This window comes from Xenopus laevis, chromosome 2L, assembly GCF_017654675.1.
Source record: "Xenopus laevis strain J_2021 chromosome 2L, Xenopus_laevis_v10.1, whole genome shotgun sequence".
NCBI lineage: Eukaryota > Metazoa > Chordata > Amphibia > Anura > Pipidae > Xenopus > Xenopus laevis.
This window is the reverse complement of record NC_054373.1, coordinates 30,592,855-30,614,140: the sequence shown is the minus strand read 5'-3', so window position 1 is coordinate 30,614,140 and position 21,286 is coordinate 30,592,855. Positions and strand designations below refer to the sequence as shown.

Here is a 21,286-nt window from a genome sequence, read left to right as displayed (position 1 = left end):
TTAAATGGATGGTTCACCTTTGAGGTACCTTTAAGTATGTTATAGAATGGCCAATTCCTAGCAATTTTGCACTTGGTCTTCATTATTTATATTGTATAGTTTTTGAGTTATTTGCCATTTTTCTTCTGACTCTTTCCAGCTTTCAAATGGGGGTCACTGACCCCATCTAAAAAGAAATGCTCTGTAGGGCGACAAATGTATTGCTATTGCTACTTTTTATTACTCATTTTTTTATTCATGCCCTTTATTCAATGTATGGTTGCTAGGGTAACTTTGACCCTAGCAACCAGGTGGCTGAAACTGCAAACTGGAGAGCTGCTGAATAAAAAGCTAAATAACTTATGAAGACTCTCAGAATATCACTCTTTAAATCATAATGAACCATTAAAGGTATGGTTCACCTTTGAGGTATCTTTTAGTATGTTAAAGAATGGCCAATTTTGTACTTGGTCTTCATTATTTATATGTTCTGGTTTTTAAAGTTATTTGCCTTTTTATTCTGACTCTTTGCAGTTTATAAATGGGGGTCACTGCCCCAATCTAAAAAGAAATGCTTTGTAAAAAAGAAATGCTCTGTGACAAATGTATTGTTATTGCTACTTTTTATTGCTCATCTTTCTATCCAGGCCTCTCCTTTTCATATTGCAGTCTCTTATTCAAATCAATGCATGGTTGCTAAGGTAATTTGGACTCTAGCAACTAGATTGCTGTAATTGCAAACTGGAGAGCTGCTGAATAAAAAGCTAAATAACTCAAAAACCACAAATAATAAAAAATAAAAACCAATTGCAAATAGGGTTGCCACCTGGACGGCATTTTAACGGCCTGGCCGGTAAAAATGATGGCTGATCCCAATGTAATTAATAAACAAAAAAGATTAATGTATAGCAAGGCCGGTATTTTTTTCCAGAAAAGGTGCAGGGACGGAACTACCGGGGGAGCAGGGGGTGCGAGCGGGCCAGGGCCCGCACCCCCTCAGGGCCCCCCGGCAGTCCGCGCTTGGCGGCGCATATTCCCGGGCCAGTTCCGGGTGTACGGAGGGGGGCGGTGCCCGGCTGTGCGTCCTGCGCCAGGGCCCGCCCCCCTCTAGTTCCGTTTCTGAAAAAGTGGCAACCCTAATTGCAAATTGTCTCAGAATATCTACATCATACTAAAAGTTAATCTAAAGGTGAACAAACTCTATAATGTACCGCTTATGACTGAATAGAGACAGGTTTGGGCTGTTTATTTAGGATACTTGGGGTTAAAGCTGCACAAACACCCCTGTGTGACAGGACTCAGTATGAAATAAAGCCGTCCCTATGCCCTGTGTGTGTATCATTTGTAGCCAAACACACAGTTGTCATCTCTATAAATATGAACTCACAGTTTATTGCAAAACTATAAAAAAAAACAACACACACAGAAAAAGAAGACAACTGCAACATAGAGTGTCCAAGGACATGTGGGGGCGCAAGCTGTAACCATGGCAAAAGAAAAAACTACAGTCCCCATTAGCGACCATTCGCTTATGGAAAATGTAGTTCACAAGGGCTGTGACAGTGCTTTCTATCCTGGTTTCAGAACTACGTTTCCCAGCATTCCAAGCTCCCGGGTTTGCGGAGGAGGATAATTGACATCCAGCCTGCGCCCTCTAGTGGCATGAAGTGTCTAGTGCACGCTGGGTACCTGTAAGCTGCAGAAGAAGAGACGGGTGCGTGACGGGGGAGCGAGGTAAGAGCAGGGCACGAGTGGCTGCGCTAAAAAGCTTCACTGTTGCTTATTGGGGTTTTTCAACAAGGCAATAAGGGGGTAACACAATTCCACTTGGTGTTCTACTTATGTACCTGTCCCTGCCTGGGATGAGCACAAGTATATAGCCGGACCCTCATCTGCATTGGATATTATATATAGGTGTTATATGATGTATATGAGAATATTGCATTGCTGATTCCCATTCCACAATATCCACTGCTGCCCCTGTGTGTGTATGAGCTGATCCACTGACACTGAGCACTTGTTCCTGCTGCTGCTGCTGCTGCAAGAGAGAGAGATTCTGCAGTGAATTCATTGCAACCCCCCTCTCTCTCTCTCTCTCTCTCTCTATACATATACACTGCCCCATCTCTCTCTCTCTATATATTTATATACACACACTGCCCCATCTCTCTCTCTCTCTCTCTCTCTCTCTCTCTCTCTCTCTCTCTCTCTCTCTCTCTTCCTGTCTATCTCCCTCTGTCACTCTCTCTCTATATATTTATATATACATACACTGCCCCATGTCTCTGCTCCCCTGCTCTCACTCTAATGGGGATCCTCAACCCACCCTTCAACTTTATCCTCATCTCCTCTGTATTCAGCCTCCTCTCTCTCTCTCCATCACCCATGTCAGAGCAGCACAGCATGACTGTCATACAGAAAGCAATGTCACAGTGGGGGTGTAGAACATGGATCTTTTCCCTGGATAATTCACAATTAAATGTCACAGTGTGTATTGTTCAGTCTGCTGTGACATTTAGCATGTTATGTATTAATATTTTAATTTTTGTAGGATCCATTACAGGGACGTACGTTTATTCTGGTGAACTGGTGGTTATGGAACCTTTTAGCTGTACAGACAACATGTCATGGGGGGGAAATTCTCTGAAAGGACAAATGTAGTGACATAAGCCTCTGTCCTTGTATGGAGACACCGTGCAATCTGCAGTCTTAAGCTCCCCATAGACGCAACGATTCTTCTTGCTGAACGACCGATTTTAGGGAAGTCGGACCAATCCTTCAAAATTATCGTGCGGTTAGTGGGATTCGAAAGATCGTTCATCTTACGATTTTTCGGCCGACATCTGTCAGGAAATTGATCAGCCGGGTCAAAAAGTTTTTGTCAGCCCCAGTGCAATCTATCTATGTTTGCAGGGCCAAGCAGGCAGCTCCCCTTTGTTTTCCTGGCAAATTGGTCTTTTTAGTTGATTCGTATGATCGTATTTATTTCAGCATATTAAAAACATCCATTCCGAGGAATGGATGTTTTTAATATGCTGAAATAAATATTTACTTCTTTTAATCAAACGGGTGAATGGAGTGCTTGTCAAATCTTTTCTACTGACTGTGACCATATAAAAGCATGATGGATGTCAGTGCCAATAAAAGCCGAGATTGGCACCATCACAGGCATGATGTCAGAGCAACATTAGAAGGTCCATTTGATGCCAAAATATTCTGGAGTCAGAACATCCAGTTCATATAGGAGGGGAGTAACTAGATGTTACTGGGCCCCACAGCAAATTAATTTTAGGGCCCCCAACATATCCATATCCACAGATAGTCCTGTTTTACCAATATATGTTGAAATTGCTCATTATTTGGGCCTTATGGGCCCCCCTGTATCTCCTGGGACCCCCTGCAGTCGCAGGGTCTGTTTCCTCTGTAGTTACACCCCTGCATATATGGAATAATATAAGGTGATACTATGTGGATATTAGGAGTCACAAGGAGTTCCAAGACCATAAAAAGGCACTAGGTCAAAGGCTAAGGGGTATATTTATCAAAGAGTGAAGTTAATAGTGAAGTTCCGCCACTAGAGTGAAATTCCGCCACTCTCCATTCATTTCTATGGGATTTTTATAGGCGTATTTATCAAAGGGTGAACTTTCACCTTCACCCATTGATAAATACGCCTTTCAAAATCCCATAGAAATGAATTGAGAGCTGCGGAATTTCACTCTAGTTGCGGAACTTCACTCTTTGATAAATTTACCCCTAAGGCTTTAATAGGGGTCATAGAACTCCAAGGTAACTTCTGATATCCTCATATTTTACAACAGGGGGTACTTTATTTATTGTAATGCACAAGTTTCAGTGAGTCATGTGACAGAATTACATCACTAAGTACCGATTCTAAACAAAGACATCACTAAGCAATGTTTATAAGGATATAATTTACAGGATATTCATGGATCTTGTGTATCCTATCTATAACACACAAGAGCGAGGCAAATGTTGTGCATAAAGATGGCAATCATTAAATGTACTAACATTAAGTGTCCTAACAAGCTTCTTGCACTTTGGTATAATTGCACTGAGCTCCGCAAATTCATCAATTGAGCCTGGGGGCTACTAACACTACCAGATGCAACTTGCTCCCAGTTTGGGGAAAGATTCTGGTACAGTTGCATTTTTTTTGCAACATCGTGTGCAATTATTTCCTGCTGGGCCGCAGTTGTGCTGGAATTCTGGGAAAAAACACTGCAGCATGGGTAGATAACATGGAGATTGCATCCAAAAAATTTCAATTTCCGCACTAATTTGTACAGCCACATTTTGGGTTTTCTCTGTTTTCTGGAATCAGAATTGCTGTCTTTATGAGTTTGATATACAGTAGATATGACTATAGGTTATTGGTGGAGCCTTTGCCAGTTAATTGTTGGTGTGTGTGTGGTTTCTGGCCCCTTGCTGATAAGAGTAGTGCAATACAATCAGGTCTCTGCAGGCACTCACTACAAAGAATTATTTAGAGTTGTATCCTGTTAGTGTCAGTATGGACAGATAACATGCCACCCAAATGACAGGGGCCTTAAAGGACAAGGAAAGTTTAACTAAAGAAGTAGCTAGAAATGTTGTATATTATGTTTTGTGCTTCTGTACCAGCCCAAGGCAACCATAACCCTTTGGCAGTAAAGATCTGTGTCTCCAAAGATGCCCCAGTAGCTCCCCATCTTCTTTTCTGCTGATTCACTGCACATGCTCTGTGCTGCTGTCACTTACTGAACTTAGGGACCCACTCACAATATACAGTACATATAGAATAGAAATGTCACAATATAAGGCTGATTAGTAATTAATACAGATAATTACTACATGGCAGCACAGAAACCAGTGCAATTAGAATCAAAATTTAATAATCAGCCCTGTAGCATCAGCTTATATTACAGACCAACCTCATTTTCTGCTGGATAATTAGTGACAACCCCTAAGCTTAGCTTCTCAACAGCTGCTCAGAGCCCACTGAGCATGTGAGTGTCACAGACACTTTCCAAGATGGTGACCCCCTGTGACAAGTTTGAAGTCCTGGATCATTGCTGCTATTGAGAAACATTTGGCTGGTGCAATAAGTTCAGTATATAAAATATGTAATTTGTATTCCCATTCATTTTTAGGGTTTCTATCTCCTTTAAAGGGGTTGATCACCTTTGTAGCTGTGTTGAATAGCGAGTACTTACCTAGTCACAAGTGTATGTGCCAGTGACTGGGTATGATCAATTAGTCACGGGCGTATTTATATTAAAGCACCCGAGGGCCTGTGCCTAGGGCGGCAGGTTTTGGGGGGTGGCCCTTGGGTGCCTATAAATTAATTTAAATAAATAAAAATCGCCCAGCCTCTTCCATAGATTTCAATAGTAAATCCAGTGAAAGAGCTGGGTGTAGGGGGCCGGACTGGTTGGCGGAAGTGACGTTACGTGTTTAGATCCACATCGGACCTAAATACAGTGCTGGTCACAGATGCCCAATAATGCCAGTGACTCACTTGTATATTATAACACTCACAACTCATCCATTTGAAACAAACAATTAGCAAAATGTTTCCACATTACTGGGGTCATATATGTCTGCTCCCTCCATGGGCCTGTAATATATCTTAATGCTTTTCTCTCCTTCATGCTCATTGAACTGACTGTCAATTTCTACTGCCCTGTGAGGTGCCCATGAGCTTCTTCCTCCCTCTGGTTAAATGTCAGCCTGTTCCTTTGTCACATCCCCTACTCACTCTGTGACCCGTCGCCCCACTCATTTCAACAACCCTGCTCAGTAACATTCTATATGAGTTCTGGATATAGTCTGTGTACTATTCAGAGCAGGTGCATTTTGAGACAATTTGCAATTGATTGTCGTTTTTTACTATCTGTGGTTTTTGAGCTATTCCGCTTTTTATTCAGCAGCTCCCCAGTTTGCAATTTCAGCAATCTCAGATTCAAATTACCCTAGCAACCCGGCATTGAGTTAAATAACAAACTGGAAAATGAATAGGAAAGGGTCTGAAAAGAAACATGAGTAAAAAAAGTAGCAATATCAATAACTGTGTAGCCTTACAGAGCATTTTTTTTATATGGGGTCAGTGACCCCCATTTGAAAGCTGGAAAGAGTCAGAATAAAAAGTAAAATAATTCAAAAACTATAAAAAATAAATAATGAAGACCAAGTGGAAAGTTGATTAGAACTGGCCATTCTACAACATAATAAAAGTCTATTTCAATGCAAATAAGGCATTTGGAACTTTGGATTTACATTCTATGGGGGGGGGGGCAGATTAAAAAAGTCACAAAGTTTACACTAGGGCTAATAAAACATACCAGCAAATTAGAACATTTAATTTAATTGGTATCTGATTGAAAGCAAACATCTGAATTGTTGTGATGGGTTACTAGTAGTGATGGGAGTACATTTTCATCAGGTTTTGCCCATAGACTCCTATGTATTGTGCGCTGAAAAAGTTGACAAAATAGGTCATGCGGTTTAGAAAAAGTTGCCATGAAAATGGTGATTGTATTGGAGTTCTGGAAATCTGTAGGTGTCTGTGGTGCAGTACTAATATCCCCCAGGAGATGGCAGTACAGTGGATTTTTTTTTAGGAAATGTCTGTATTGACGGTAGTGTTGTGCAAAGTAATTGGTTCATTCAAAGAGGCAAAGCACCTGTTTTTCATATGTAAGACAGGTGGCAGATTTTGGCTGCTGAGCATTATAGTACTATATAGTACACACAGCGCTGTACATAAACACAACACATTAAAAGAATGGGTGAGAAGTGATATAAAAATAAATACAAAAAACTACAAGCGACTTTTCATTGTAGCCTATGGGGAAAAACGCTGAGGCAGTTCGGGGAGATAGTCGCTCGTAAGACTAGGCGATTAGTCGCCAGGCAACAAAATCTCCTCGAATCTCCTCGTGTGGACTAGCCCTTAGATATAATTTCATGCAAAGTGATGTGTAATTGTAAAGTGTAGTAGCAAACACTTAAATCCAGCAGGCTGTAAATTCACACTGTTTTAAGTCAAGTATGTGTTACAATAGAGGAAAAATAGCAAAAAGCTACATAGCTAATCACTCCCTCTTCTTTATTTAACTTCTTTATACAGGTACGGGACCTGTTATCCAGAATGCTTTGAACCTGGGGTTTTTCATTCATACCTTGTCTACTAAAAAAAAATATAAATATTAATTAAACCCAATAGGATTGTTTTGCTTCCAATAAGGATTAATTATATCTTAGTTGGGATCAAGTACAATCTACTGTTTTATTATTACAGAGAAAAAGGAAACCATTTTTAAAATTTTATTGGATTAAAATGTAGTGTGTGGGAGATGACCATGCTGTAATTCAGAGCTTTCTGGATAACAGGTTTCCGGATAACAGATCCCATACCTGTACTGCTTAGGCTTAAATAGGCACAGGGGTTGCTCGGGACACCAGAAGAATGTGGCGCAAGGTAAAATCCTGAACTACGAGGAGTAGGTAAGTGACTAGAATTATTATGGCACCTGCAAGTATGTTCTCTTTAAAGCACAACCTGCAGATTTCCAGCACTTATTTGTCTATAATACACAAAAGCTTTAAATATCTTGTAAATTATATCCTTATAAACGGTGAGTTCTGATGTCATCAGTTATAAACGGTGAGTTCTGATGTCATTTCTGTCACATGACTCACTGAAATTTGTGTATTATAATAAATAAAGTACCCCCCAGTTGTAAAATATGAGGATATTAGAAGTTACCTCAGAGTTCCATGACCTGTATAAAAACACTCGGCCTTCGGCCTCGTGTTTTTATATGGTCATGAAACTCCTCGGTAACTTATAATATCCTTATATTTTACAAGAGGGGGTACTTTATTCACTATATAATACACAAGATCCATGAATATCTTGTAAATTATATCCTTATAAACGGTGAGTAGTGATGTCATCAGTTATAAACAGTGAGTAGTGATGTAATTCCTGTCACATGACTTACTAAAATGTGTGTATTATAATTAATAAAGTACCCCCCGTTGTAAAATATTAGGATATATTAGGATATATTATCGGAGTTCCATGACCTGTATAAATATATTTTATATGGTCATGAAACTCCTCGGTAACTTTATAATATCCTTATATTTTACAAGAGGGGGTACTTTATTCACTATATATACAAAACAATATACTGTACATACATGACCATCAGTCAGGAGCCGGTCCATCAATTAGGGTGTGTGTTTGACATTGCCGATAAATCAACGCAATACAGACAAGAACTTACTCTGTCCCTCTGCACCTCATAGGTTTTATAAACAGTTCTAAATGTTATTTAACGGAATGAAACAAGGCACAGTCACAGAGTTGCAGACGAATACCAAACACGTCAATGCTTCCATACATACACATGCAACATTACCCAACCCTGTACTAGAACATAACAGAGGCTGCATAAGCAAAAGCTGCAAGGCAAGTTTACAGGACCTTTTGGCCCTACATTCTCTAATGCAACCCACACAAATACACAAAAGAGAAAACTGACATAAACTGTACTTTTAGAAAATGTAACAAAATGTACACAATTGTCAAACTTTACATCACACGGGATGTCAGAGCAAAGAGAAGGCCGAATTTGGGCAAGTGCCCCGAGCCTGCATAGAATGGGACCTTACAACAGTTGTCAGGACTTTGTGTATATAGTTACACACCACATATTTACATCCTGATTCAATTGGCAGCACAGCCGTGGAGATGAGCAAGTGTGCTGTGCCTAATGATGCCCAGATCTGTGGGAAACTAGAGTTACTGGCTGGGCAGGAGGTTCCTCTATATAAATAGGCTCAGCAGCAGATTCTGAATGGAAGGTGGCAGCCACCCCCATGGACTCCCTGCATTAGACGTAACCCCCAACGTATATCTTATTATGGTGGTGGTGCCCAATCTCAGGCAGCCGTGGGGAGCGGGGCCAACTGTAGTTTTTCCCGGTGTCCCACAGACCCAGTTCAACCCTACTGAGCGATGCCAAGCACAATTATAGGGTACGAGGAGAGCATTTTTCTCCATGCAACATGACTGGATATGCCATACCTCCCAACATTTAGGAAACAGAAAGAGGGATAAAAAGATTTTTTGGCCATGCCCATTTTTGTGGCCGCACCCCCTAATTACCATGTTCATTTGACATAATTTGGCACGTTGTGAACGTTTGAACACAGTTCTGTGGTTTTTATATGTTGTTACAGTTTTGCAAATGAAGGTTAATTGCCCTTTGAGCTCTGAGTCTTCGTTCTTATCTTATCAAACTGTCACAACAGTATGTCAAGTATCTATTCTGGGCTGTCTGCCAAGATGCAATTAAATTAGAAACTTTGTATATGTTTCTGGCTTTTCAGTGCAGCAGATCAAAGAGAAACCGGGGACTTATCAGTACAAATCCCTGACAGCAGGTTGAGCTGTCAAAAGAGGGACTGTCCCCCATTACACAGCACAAGGGTGTTCCCAGTGATGCACAGTAAGGATGAACTGCCCATGCAAATGTTATAAAACACTATCTTCTATGCTTCTGTGCTCCGGATCATGTCCACAGCTACCAAAGGAAAGACCCCCCTGCAGCTTTAAAGCTTTACAAGGGGGCAAAATCAAGAATTTGGGGGACTGCTAAAACTGCAGCCAAAATGTTAAAAATTCTGTTGCCTTGTCTTTTGATTTCTGTGAGTTGGGTGCCTAAAAATAAAAAAAGAAATAAAGTATTCCCCCTCTCCTATAATTCTTCAATTCCTTCTTGTCAGTGGAAATAGAGTTCAGGTTCAGTATATTATAGGCCCTGTTGCTTTGTGCGCTGAGCCTGGCAGGGAATTTAGCCGCAAATCTTAGTAAATAGTAGGCAGTCACAGAACAGGGCTACAACGTTGGCTAATTCAGAGACCAACAACCAATGAAATCATAGGAAAGAGTAAAAGAGCAAGCTGAGGTATATTTTCCCTTTAACTCAGTGTTATTCTGTACAAAGTACCCAGGGAAAGACATTGATATACTATGTCAGTCCATCAGCACCATGCTGTTGTTTTAGTATTAATGTTTATCAGGAATCATCATCAGGCACAGTGAGATTTATCAGCCGCGTCCTTCCTGTACAGGGTAAAACCCAAGGCGTATGGTAAATAGCGACTATCACAACCTGATGAGATCTGTAAGATGTGTAACTAGGCAGAACAGTGTGTGTGTATCTATAAGTATGCTCTTACCTCCAGCTCTTCATGACATTGTATAACAGTAAATGCCGTATTGGATGTTTAATATTGGTCTATTTTTATTTAGCTGGGGCAGGATAGGTGTATATTTTCATTCTTTATTCGGGGGGGGGATGGGACCCACTGTATTTGCTCTATTGGTAATGGATTCCTGAACTAATTAGTATTAGGGAAAACAAGTCTACAATCATAACCAGTGCAACCAGTGCATATGGCTTCATTCCATAGTAGACAGTGTGGATTAATCAGTGTCGGACTGGGATGTCAAGGGCCCACCAGATAACCTTAGAGCGTGGGCCCACTTTTCTTCGCTCAGCCTTTTTATTCTCCTAGGGGGTAATAAAATGTAATAAAAGGCACTAAGTTCACCCAGGGGCAGTAACCCATAGCAACCAATCAGCAGGTAGCATTTACTGGTCACCTGTTTAAATGCAAACATCTTATTGGTTGGTATTAGTGATGGGCGAATTTATTCGGCAGGCGCGAATTTGTGCAAAAACAATTTGCCGGCATCAAAAAAACATTTCGCCGGCGTCAAAAAAACGGGCGCCGGTGTCAAAAACAGGTGTCGGCGTCAAAAACGCTGTTTCATGAATTTTTTGCCATTTTGCGAATTTTCCGGCGAAGCGAAACAGCGCAAATTTGCCCATCACTAGTTGGTATGGATTATTACTCCTTGTCAAACTTAGTGCCTTATATTACATATGGGGGCTAGTCTCTAGTCTCTACTTGCTATACTCTATGCTTCCATTATTAAGCCCCTTAAATAAATAGGGACTGACCATGAAATAGGCCAAATGGTAGGAAGCATGAAGGCCCACTGACACCTGGGCCCACCGGGAGTTTTCCTGGTATCCCGGTGGCCCAGTCCAACACTGGGATTAATTATAAATTTTGTAGATGAATGAGTTAACTCATTTAAAATAGTATAAGAGAAGGAAAGGTCGATTTAGTGGGGTTACACGTTTTAAGGCACACACTGACACTCCTCTCCTTAAAGGAGAACTAAAGCTTAACTAAGAAGTAGCTTAACATGTTGTACATTATGTTTTGGGTTTCTGTACCAGCACAAGGCAACCACATCCCTTTAGCAGTAAAGATCTGTGTCTCCAAAGATGCCCCAGTAGCTCCCCATCTTCTTTTTTGCTGATTCACTGCACATGTTCTGTGCTGCTGTCACTTACTGAGCTTAGGGACCCACTCACAATATACAGTACACATAGAATAGAAATGTCACAATATAAGGCTGATTAGTAATTAATACAGATAATTACTACATGGCAGCACAGAAACCAGTGCAATTAGCATCAGAATTTAATAATCACCCCTGTAGCATCAGCTTATATTACAGGCCGACCTCATTTTCTGCTTGATAATTAGTGACGACCCCTAAGCTTAGCTTCTCAACAGCTGCTCAGAGCCCACTGAGCATGTGAGTGTCACAGACACTTTCCAAGATGGTGACCCCCTGTGACAAGTTTGAAGTCCTGGATCATTGCTGCGATTGACAAGCTGAAACTTTATGCTGGTGCAATAAGTTCAGTATATAAAATATGGCATTTTTAGCCACATTCATTTTTAGGGTTTTGTTCTCCTTTAAAAATGAATTGGTCTGGGATACTGTTTTCTGCGCTCCATACGACCATCTACTTCTAGTTTTCTCAAAATAGAAGCCTCCAGCATTGTTATATCAGTGGGTATTTGTGACCATCTGCCTAATAAATATTTTACCTTTATGGTATTTTGCCAATAATAAATAATCAGTGTCTATCCTTGTGTGTATTGTGCTTTTTACAGCAGGGAAAATTGTACAAACTATTCACTGTATATTTCTCAAGAACTAATTAAATAAAATTATCCGAAATTCTATTAAGATCTAAGCTTCCACTACTGTTCAGGGCATTTTTAAAGCAGTAACTGTTCCACTTTTTAATCTTTTCCACTTGAATTCTCTTGTATGTTACTAGTAACTAAAGTGGCTGTCACTAAGGGCCATTATTTTTGGACAGAAAATTGAAACAAGTTGAAGTTGGAAGCGACACATCAGTAGGAAAACTGTCATTTCAAACTGGCAGAACATTCTATTCTATCTGTACAGAACCGACCCCTTGCCGGATCCCATCTACTCAGACTCATTCATGTATCAGTCCGACTGGTTGGTGAGACAGATTTGGCCCACTGTTTGGGTGTGACCATATGTTTTCTCTTTTGTCTGTTCTTCTTCTCAAACTAACCGTCCTTTTAAGACAAAACCGAGATGTAGATGATTTCAAATGTTCTTCTTTGAAAATCCATCACAGAATATCTCAATTTACCCTCCTCAAAAAAATGTCAAGGCAACAGTTGATCCCGAATGCTTTAATTCTTCAGATGGAAAGCGTGTAAGGTGCAACAACTCCATAACTACCAACAGTTGGTTCTCCATAATTTTCTTGAAACCTGGAAATGCCCTGGCCATGACCAGCATTGACCAATTACGCCCTTTATACCCACTTAGACTGCGGTCATTAATCAATTCATAAAACACATATGGTCACAATAAATAAATGAGATCACTAAATGTACACCGGTGGGTGCCAGTTGTCTAAAGGCAGGGAAAGAGGGTGAATTTTTGGTTTCGCCAATAGAATACTTTCCATGGTAAAACATAGAATTATGCATGAATATATAACACTAGATCTCTTTTTGGAAAGCCTAAGCCTACCTGATCTAAGGGGCAGATTTATCAAGGGTCGAAGTGAAAATTCTAAGTAAAAAATGTATGAATTTCAAGCTATTTTTGTGTACTTTGATTATCGAATAGGCCAACATTTGAAAACAATTAGACTATTCGAATATCGAAATGTATCCTGTACTGTCTCTTTTAAACTTCTATTTTGACTATTCGTAATCTAAAACCTGGCAAATTGCTGTTTTAGCCTATGGGGGACCTCCTAGAGCCTATTTGGAGTCATTTGGTGGACTTTGAAAAATCAAAGTTTTTTGGGGCAAATACTTAATTTCGAATTCGATCAAATGCACTAAAACGTCGATTCGAATGATTCAAATACAGCCTATTCACCTGAAGTCAAAAACTTAAGATTTTTTAAAATTAATTTCGATTGGTCTTTTTTCATTCGAAGTTATGGGAGTTCAAAAAAAACTCCCATTACTTCGAAATTCGACCCTTGATAAATCTGCCCCTAAGTCTTCATTTTTCTCTACCTATGATTACAGCTTTTCCTGGCTTTGTTAATGTTTCACATTGGACGAGGCATTATTACTGCTCACTGTTTATACCTGGCTTGTAGAAATAGCTTTTTATTTTTTGTTATCCTTTTTTAGAAAATAATTAGAAACATGTCTTCTAGGTTGTATCATAAAAATCGAAAAGGAAAACATGTATATTAGACGTGGCAGAAGGAATTCTCTTGCTTCTGAGATAATAAATCTGGCTCATAAACATCTGACTTTGCCTTAATTATGAGAAAAAGTTTATTGTCTGCAAATTATTCCGGTAACAGACTTGTGGACATGTTTATGATGGTGCAGTAAATGGTCTGTGGAAGAGCATGCGCCGTGTAGTGTTGGCAAAGCTGCAAATGTTTAAAATGGGAGCAGAGCTGCGGGTGCTGCCAGGGTGCACATTGTGTCTCTGCACAGATGGAACCGATTAAAGGAATGTGTTGCAGTACTAGCCCCAAAGCAACTGCTCAGTACTGATGGCTCATTGTAGCTGCTACTGCTGCAAGTGTGTGGCCTTAATTAGGCAGGGGAATTGTTAAGACAGAATAGGCCCGAAATGTGTATGTTTTTAAGATGCGCAGAGAGCCTTTGGTCTACTATTGGATTCTTGCATTCCCCTTTTGTGGAGTATTAGGGCAGAGACACATGCTCAGATTCAGGGAGATTAGTCGCCTCTTCTTCGGGCGACTAATCTCCCCGAACTGCCATCCCGCGGCTAGAATGTATATTGCCAGCGGGATGGCACTCGAGCACTTCGTTTGCCAAAGTTGCCCGAAGTTGTCTCACAAGGGGAGATTAGTCGCTGGGCGACTAAATCTCCCCGAATCTGAGCGTGTGTCTCTGCCCTTAAGATGTTTTTTTTTTTTTTTTTTTTTAATTATTAAGTGTGAATTATTATTATGCAGTAATTATGAAGCATTCATTGTTACGTTTAATAATGGAATAATTATTGAAGTATCGGGTATTATTAAGTATTAAGATTTTCAAGGCTGCTAATGAGGGGGCTCTTTGTGCATGTAGTGGGCAAAATATGGGTTGATCCAAACATTTAGCCTTTGAGCCACTGATCAGTTTCACACGAGAAAGAAATGCAGAACAATGGCATCCATTTATAGTGACATTTCTAATTCCAATAGACAGTAGTAATGCAATTTAGAGTTGTAATGCTAAACTAAATCTTGGACTGAAACTGGGTCCCATTGGCTGTTAGCTAAACACAGTCGACAGGAGAGTAACAAAAGAGATAGCAGACCCAGCGGCTGCTGTGGAGACCAGGAATATCTGACAAGTTTTTATTGGGCCATAATATAATTGACTGAGGGGCAAAAATATGTGAAGCTCTCTTAGCAAATCCCGACATGATCCAGGCCTTTTTGCTTGAGCCTCAGTCTGTAATTACGGTTTGCTGCACTTGCTGCACGCTTAGTCAGTAGCCCTTCATACAGATATTTACTGGAAGCCAAAGCCTGTTCTATTTTTGCAAAATTATATGAAAAGCAGATACATCCGGCCACAGAATTTCTCCTTTCCAAAAGCATTCTTTCCTTGCAGGGCAGATGTGACCTGTCCGATGCTTTCCTCTGTATTTGAGAATCTTACTCAATGTAAATAAAATAAACTGAGCCGAAGTCCAGCCTTCGTCCAACCATCTGCCAGTCTTTGCATATGGATTGTAAAAAGATGGAATCACGTGCAATAGCCAATGGTGTGTCATCCCATTAGAAAAGGCACAAGCAGCACAACCATGAAAAGGTTCTCTGTGTGTCGGCAAGGATCTGGCTGGGTAACTGCAGATTTATAGCCAAGAAAGCTATTTTGCCACAATATGCACTTAAACAACCAAGGGGAGAAAAGCTACAACAGAAACCACTTAGACAAAATGTGCATTGTATATATATATAGAGAGAGAGAGAGAGAGAGAGAGAGAGAGAACTAAATGCTATACATTATGTCAGTTACATGACTCTAAAGGTGGCCATACACGGGCCGATAAAAGCTGCCGGCAGACCGAGCAGCTTATTGGCCCGTGTATGGGGCCCCCTGAGAAGTCGGCCAGATCTCGATCAGATGGGACTAAAAATCCCATCGGATCGCAGCCGCGATGCGGTTCCGCGATCCGACTGCCCGTTCCCATTCCCTAGGGCCCACGATCGGATCAGCCTGATATTGCCCACCTCAAGGTGGGCATATTGGGGAGAGATCCGCTCGTTTGGCGACATCACCAAACGAGCGGATCTCTCCGTGTATGGCCAGCTTAAGACAATACCTCCCCATGTAAGATCCTATGACAATGTGCTCCACTGAGTAAAAAAAAAAACTGATGTGTATCACTATTTATATCCTGTCTGGGAGGGCAGTATTAAGCCTATACAGGTTTGGGATCCATTATCCATAATAAACCCTTTATCCAGAAAGCTCAGAATTATGGGAAGGTTGTGTCCTATAGACTCTGGTCCTATAGATATAAGGTTTGGAGATCCAAATTAAAGAAAGATTTCTTATCCAGAAAACCTCTGGTCCCGAGCATTCTGGATAACATGTTCCATAACTGTACTGGTATATCTGTATAGGATATAATTAAAAATATTACCCATTATGACCATCTGGAAGGGTGCTGTTGCATTTGGCCATACAAGCTAAGGCCTGGTTGCCCTCTCATTCACACAGCACATTATTTCCTTCTTTAAATAGCACTACTAATTACAAGCTGTGCCATACACAGAATTCTTAGGCATAGAGAATCCCAACTATACTGAATTAAGTTTGGTGCTTGTTTCACATGGAATTAGGTGATTTCAAGACACATGAATTTAGGCCAGGATTTCCTTTTCCACGATTTAGAAGAAAACCCATTACCCAACACTTCTCAGCAGCATCTCCTTCTCCCTTCCTTGTGTGTATATGTATATATATGTTATATAACAGCTTTTGCCTCTCAATCCCATCCAGAGATTTTTGTCATACTTATACTAAATGACTCAACATATTATTTCCCCAAATAATTCCAGACCCTCAGTTGTGGGCCACTTATAGAATCAAATACATAGGAGATATTATTGACCAGGGCAAACATTGACCTTCGCCTGGCTGCCGTCAGGGGGGGACAGGGGGTACAACTATCCTGGGTCTGGATGGTTTGGGGTGTTAAAGGGGGCCCTGCTGTGCTGCACTTACTTGGATAGTCGGGCCCCCACTGTCAGTGAGCTGCAGACTTCAGAATGGAAGGTGGGCGAGAGCTCCGGTGCCTGCTTTTTTTTGTAACCGCTCTGATTTGCCAGTGAAGTGTAAAAGTCACCATAGACGCACAGATAATATCGTCCAAAACTAATTTTCGTATGATATTCGGTGCGTGTATGTTGGGAAAAGAGCCGTCCAATATCGTAAGAAGACTTGGATATCGATCGACTCATCGATCGGCTGGACAGAAAATTTAGTTCGGGTGCCTTTGAAGGAACCCAAACGACGCCCATTTTCAGTGCTGAATCGTCACATACAGGTAGAATTCTATTGTTTTTATCTGTATACCTGACGATTCAGCTTTAGACGTGTGTATTGAAATGAAATGAACGATCTTTCTTGGAAAGATCTTTTCCAAGAAAGATCATAATTGTTATGTCTATGGCCAGCTTGTAAGGGGGCCCTGGTCACTAATGTTTTTTTTTCTTTATCTTGTAGGGGGCCCTGGTCACCAGAACTTGTAGTGGGTCTGTGGCCACCAATGTTTTTGTTTTTTTTAAACTTGTAGGGGGGGGGCTTAATGTTTTAGCAATGTTTTGTGACCCTCCAGCAAAAATTTACCCTCTACTGAAACATCCTACAGAGGCCCAGTTTGGTGATGCTGAGGATGACACAATGTATTAAATTGGCAAATCAAGAAACAGCAAGGAGCAGAATACCTGCTATTCAGTCTTTATTGTGCATTCCACATGACATGTTTCAGGAAGCAAGGGCCCTTTCTCCCACTTGAGAAAGGGCCCTTGCTGCCCGAAAAATGTCGTGTGGAATGCACAATAAAGACTGAATAGCAGGTATTCTGCTCCTTGCTGTTTCTTGATTTGCCAATTTAATACATTGAAGTTAATCCTGTGGTTGCCGGTGACGGAGCACCAGTGCAAATCAAGAATATCCAACTAATGCTGGGTGCATGTGTGTTACCTTTAAATGTGATTGAGGTTGACACAACACCAAATCGGGCCAATCTCAGTAAACCGCTTTCAAATCTTTACAGTACATCACTTAAACCAAACCCTGATTCTTTATTAAAATTGAGGGACAGATAAACACTTGATATTCCCATAACTGATTCTGATGTGGTCAGAAATTCTTAGTGTTCATGATAAGATGATACAATTTTGGTTCCAACACCGAACATATCTGACCCCCCATAGGTTACATTTGATGAACCCTGATATTTCACATCTTTGCCCAAAATGTGGTTTTTCTCCTGCTAATTTTTTTTGTATGGTACAACATTTTTGCAAACAAGTAACACAGGAGACAAGTCAAACCCTAGCCCTTATTGTTCCATTGGATCCACTAGTCTTACTCCTCAATCAAATTGGTGATACCACTCCCTCTACTGCTGAAAAACATCTACTGACATTTTTGTTTATACAGGCTAAATTCATAGCCATGCAATGGAAGTCTAGTCTAGCACCTACATCTCATCAGTGGCTAGAGTAGACCTAGTTAACCAATATATTCCCCTATACAGGATACCATATTACAAGAGAGGTTATCCCAAAATTTTTTAAAAAATGTGGTCCGTTTGGATGGAAGAACACTTTCCATTGATACAGGAATAAGCTTCTTTATTAGAATGTAACCTTTGCCATTTAATAGGAAGTTCTGGGCAAGATGCATGTCTTGTCTCCATTTGACAATAAGGAATCACTTGTAGCCTCACCAGATTTCAGGCATGTCTCTCAGCTTGAAACACACTAGGGGCCATTCATTAGACATTGAAAACCTAACGGACATTGTAAGACTTGAAAGTACTTAACATGTGATGTGTGTTTATAGCATAAACTCAAGCTTTAAGTCCTCACCCATGGGGAGTGACGTTAGCAATGTGAGCTGTGAAGTTTTCAAACACCATTTGCTTTTCAGCCTGATGAAGTGATGCTCAGTATTGGTGTATGTATGTTGCTAATGGACTAAATATATAATATAGTTAACAGACTAAATTAATAGGGTCCTTAGAAGTAACCATGTTTTCGTGGCTTGTGCAAACACAGCTCCAAATTGCTTAGACTTGGTATAATATGGTTTGCATTTCTAATGGAAATCCTTGTAGTTTCTGGTACAATCCAAGGCTAGGACTAGCCTTCCTGGGTGTCTGGTCTGTGTGTCATACCCTGTCTGCCCTCGCTCCCTGTGTGCCATACTCTGCCTTCCCTATGCCCCCTGTTTGTGCTGTACTCTGCCTGCTTTAAGCTCCCTGTGTGTGTCGTCCTCTGCCTGCCCTATGCTTCCTTTGTGTGCCATACTATTCCTTCCCTATGCTCCCTGTGTGTGCCATACTCTACCTTCCCTATGCTCCCTGTGTGTGCTGTACTCTGCCTGCCCTATGCTCCCTGTGTGTGCCATACTCTGCCTTCCCTATGCTCCCTGTGTGTGCCATATTCTACCTTCCCTATGCTCCCTGTGTGTGCTGTACTCTGCCTGCCCTATGCTCCCTGTGTGTGCCATACTCTGCCTTCCCTATGCTCCCTGTGTGTGCATAGGGAAGGCAGAGTATGGCACACACAGGGAGCATAGGGCAGGCAGAGTATGGCACACACAGGGAGCATAGGGCAGGCATAGGACGGCACACACAGGCAGCATAGGGAAGGCAGAGTATGCCACACAAAGGAAGCATAGGGCAGGCAGAGGACGGCACACACAGGGAGCATAGGGAAAGCAGAGTATGGCAAAAAAAGGAAGCATAGGGCAGGCAGAGTACAGAATACTCTGCCTGCCCTATGCTCCCTGTGTGTGCCGTACTCTGCCTGCCCTATGCTCCCTGTGTGTGCCATACTCTGCCTTCCCTATGCTCCCTGTGTGTGCCGTACTCTGCCTGCCCTATGCTTCCTTTGTGTGCCTTACTCCTTTTGTTCCCTATGCTCCCTGTGTGTGCTATAATCTGCCTTCCCTATGCTCCCTGTGTGTAATAATGTTCTTGGGGTTGCTGTGTTATCCACAGGGGAGATGAAGCATATGGATTTATGGGTATGTTTTATTATGGTTTAATAAACTTGTTTCACAAATGAGTGATAAGTGATATCCCTGCAGTGAGCACCAACCATTTAGTTTTTAGTGTGCTACCACCATTAATGTGGATATAGTCTTAAAAGTTCTTGTGGTAACATGGGTGTGGTTTACGCCAGAAAAATTCCAGCCTTCAATACCACAGAAGTTGGACAGCACTGATCTACATCATACTTAAAAATTAACTCAAATGGAACAACTCCTTTAAAATTCTGGATACTGCATTAATACCAGAGTTTATCTGCATTTAAACAAGTGCATTTCTGGTTAAAATAAAATGTGGCTGTGTTACCGTGGAAGATATAGTTGAGAAAGTACATTTGTTTTATGATAAAGGCCCATGAATCTAGCGATTGAAAGGAGCTTGCGAGTGAATAAAGGGTGTCGCTGGGCTCGGGGTACAGCTGATGTGTCCGGCTCCTATGTGTACGTGTGCCAGTTTCTTCCGTATGTGATTCATTGCTCAAGCACTTCTCTGTGTCTCGCTCAACTGTGGTTTTCCTCTCAGGGAAGAAGTAAAAACACTGAATTACTCAGTCTGGTGTACACATGCTGACAGCGCAGAGAGCAGAGCACTTCCCCCTTTAACAACTACTGTGTAGTTCCCCGCAAGGAAAGAGCTGTAAGTATTTGCATTTTATCTCTTTTTCAGCCTAACAAACTATTTTAATTTGCACGATCCATTGATGGTTGTCACGACTAATTTTAATTACTTGGCTGTGGACTGAGAACGGGTTGACTTGTGGCAGATACAGTAAAGGACAAACTATTTCTCCCTCTAGAGAAATGATCCCAAAATAGCTGCTTATTAAAATGGTAATTACCAGGCTGGGTTGTAGGCTTGGATGGACAGGGCATTTATCTTGGCATTGGAGGGGCCCGTGTGGGAATGTAGAAATGTACAAATATAATTTTATTTGACTGCAAACTGCCTCATTCCTACTGTTGTTGTTGAACCACAACTCTCAGTATGTAGGGTGCTGGGAGTTTAAATTGGGGATCCCTTATGTAAGGGAGGAAGTGGTTATCCTCTATTGCAGGAATCCCCAACCTTTTTCACCTATGAGCAACATTCATATGTAAAAAGAGTTAGGGAGCAACACAGGCATGAAAAATGTTTCGCGGTGGAGTCAAATAAGGATTGTGATTGGCTATTGGTAGCCCCTATGTGGACCGGCAACCTACAGGAGTCTCTGTTTAGTAATACATCTGTTTTTTATGCTATCAATACTTGCCTCCAAGCCAGGAATTAAAAAATAAGCTCCAACTTTGAGGCCACTGAGAGCAACATCCAAGGGTTTGGGGAACAACATGTTGCTCACGAGCTACTGGCTGGGGAACTCTGGGGACCCTGTGCTTCTTACAGAGCATATGTACATGTCGTACTCCATGGATGTCAGATCTAGAATAGTTGCTATGGGTGTATATATCATAGTTACCGAGTTACAACATCTGGTTTGATCTGGCAGACAAACAACCCGGGGCCATTTTTTTAGTGGTAAAGGACAGAAATAATCTAACCAAGACTTTTTTTATTAAGATTTCCATAGTGCTGCCCAACACTGGGGAA

General features: G+C 41.2%; 1 protein-coding gene across 4 annotated transcripts in view; it reads left to right on the top strand.

Moving 5' to 3' along the window:
* Positions 1-1,673: 1,673 nt before the first annotated feature.
* The window catches only part of specc1.L (sperm antigen with calponin homology and coiled-coil domains 1 L homeolog), a 223,348-nt gene continuing 203,735 nt past the window's right edge, over positions 1,674-21,286 (top strand). For 2 of the 4 annotated variants that reach the window (XM_041581668.1, XM_041581667.1), the window contains exons 1-2: positions 1,674-1,713; positions 20,225-20,338. The gene's annotated coding sequence lies outside the window, so the exon portion shown is untranslated. The remainder of the gene's footprint in view (positions 1,714-20,224; positions 20,339-21,286) is intronic. The other 2 variants (XM_018246074.1, XM_041581666.1) reach the window with 1 other exon arrangement.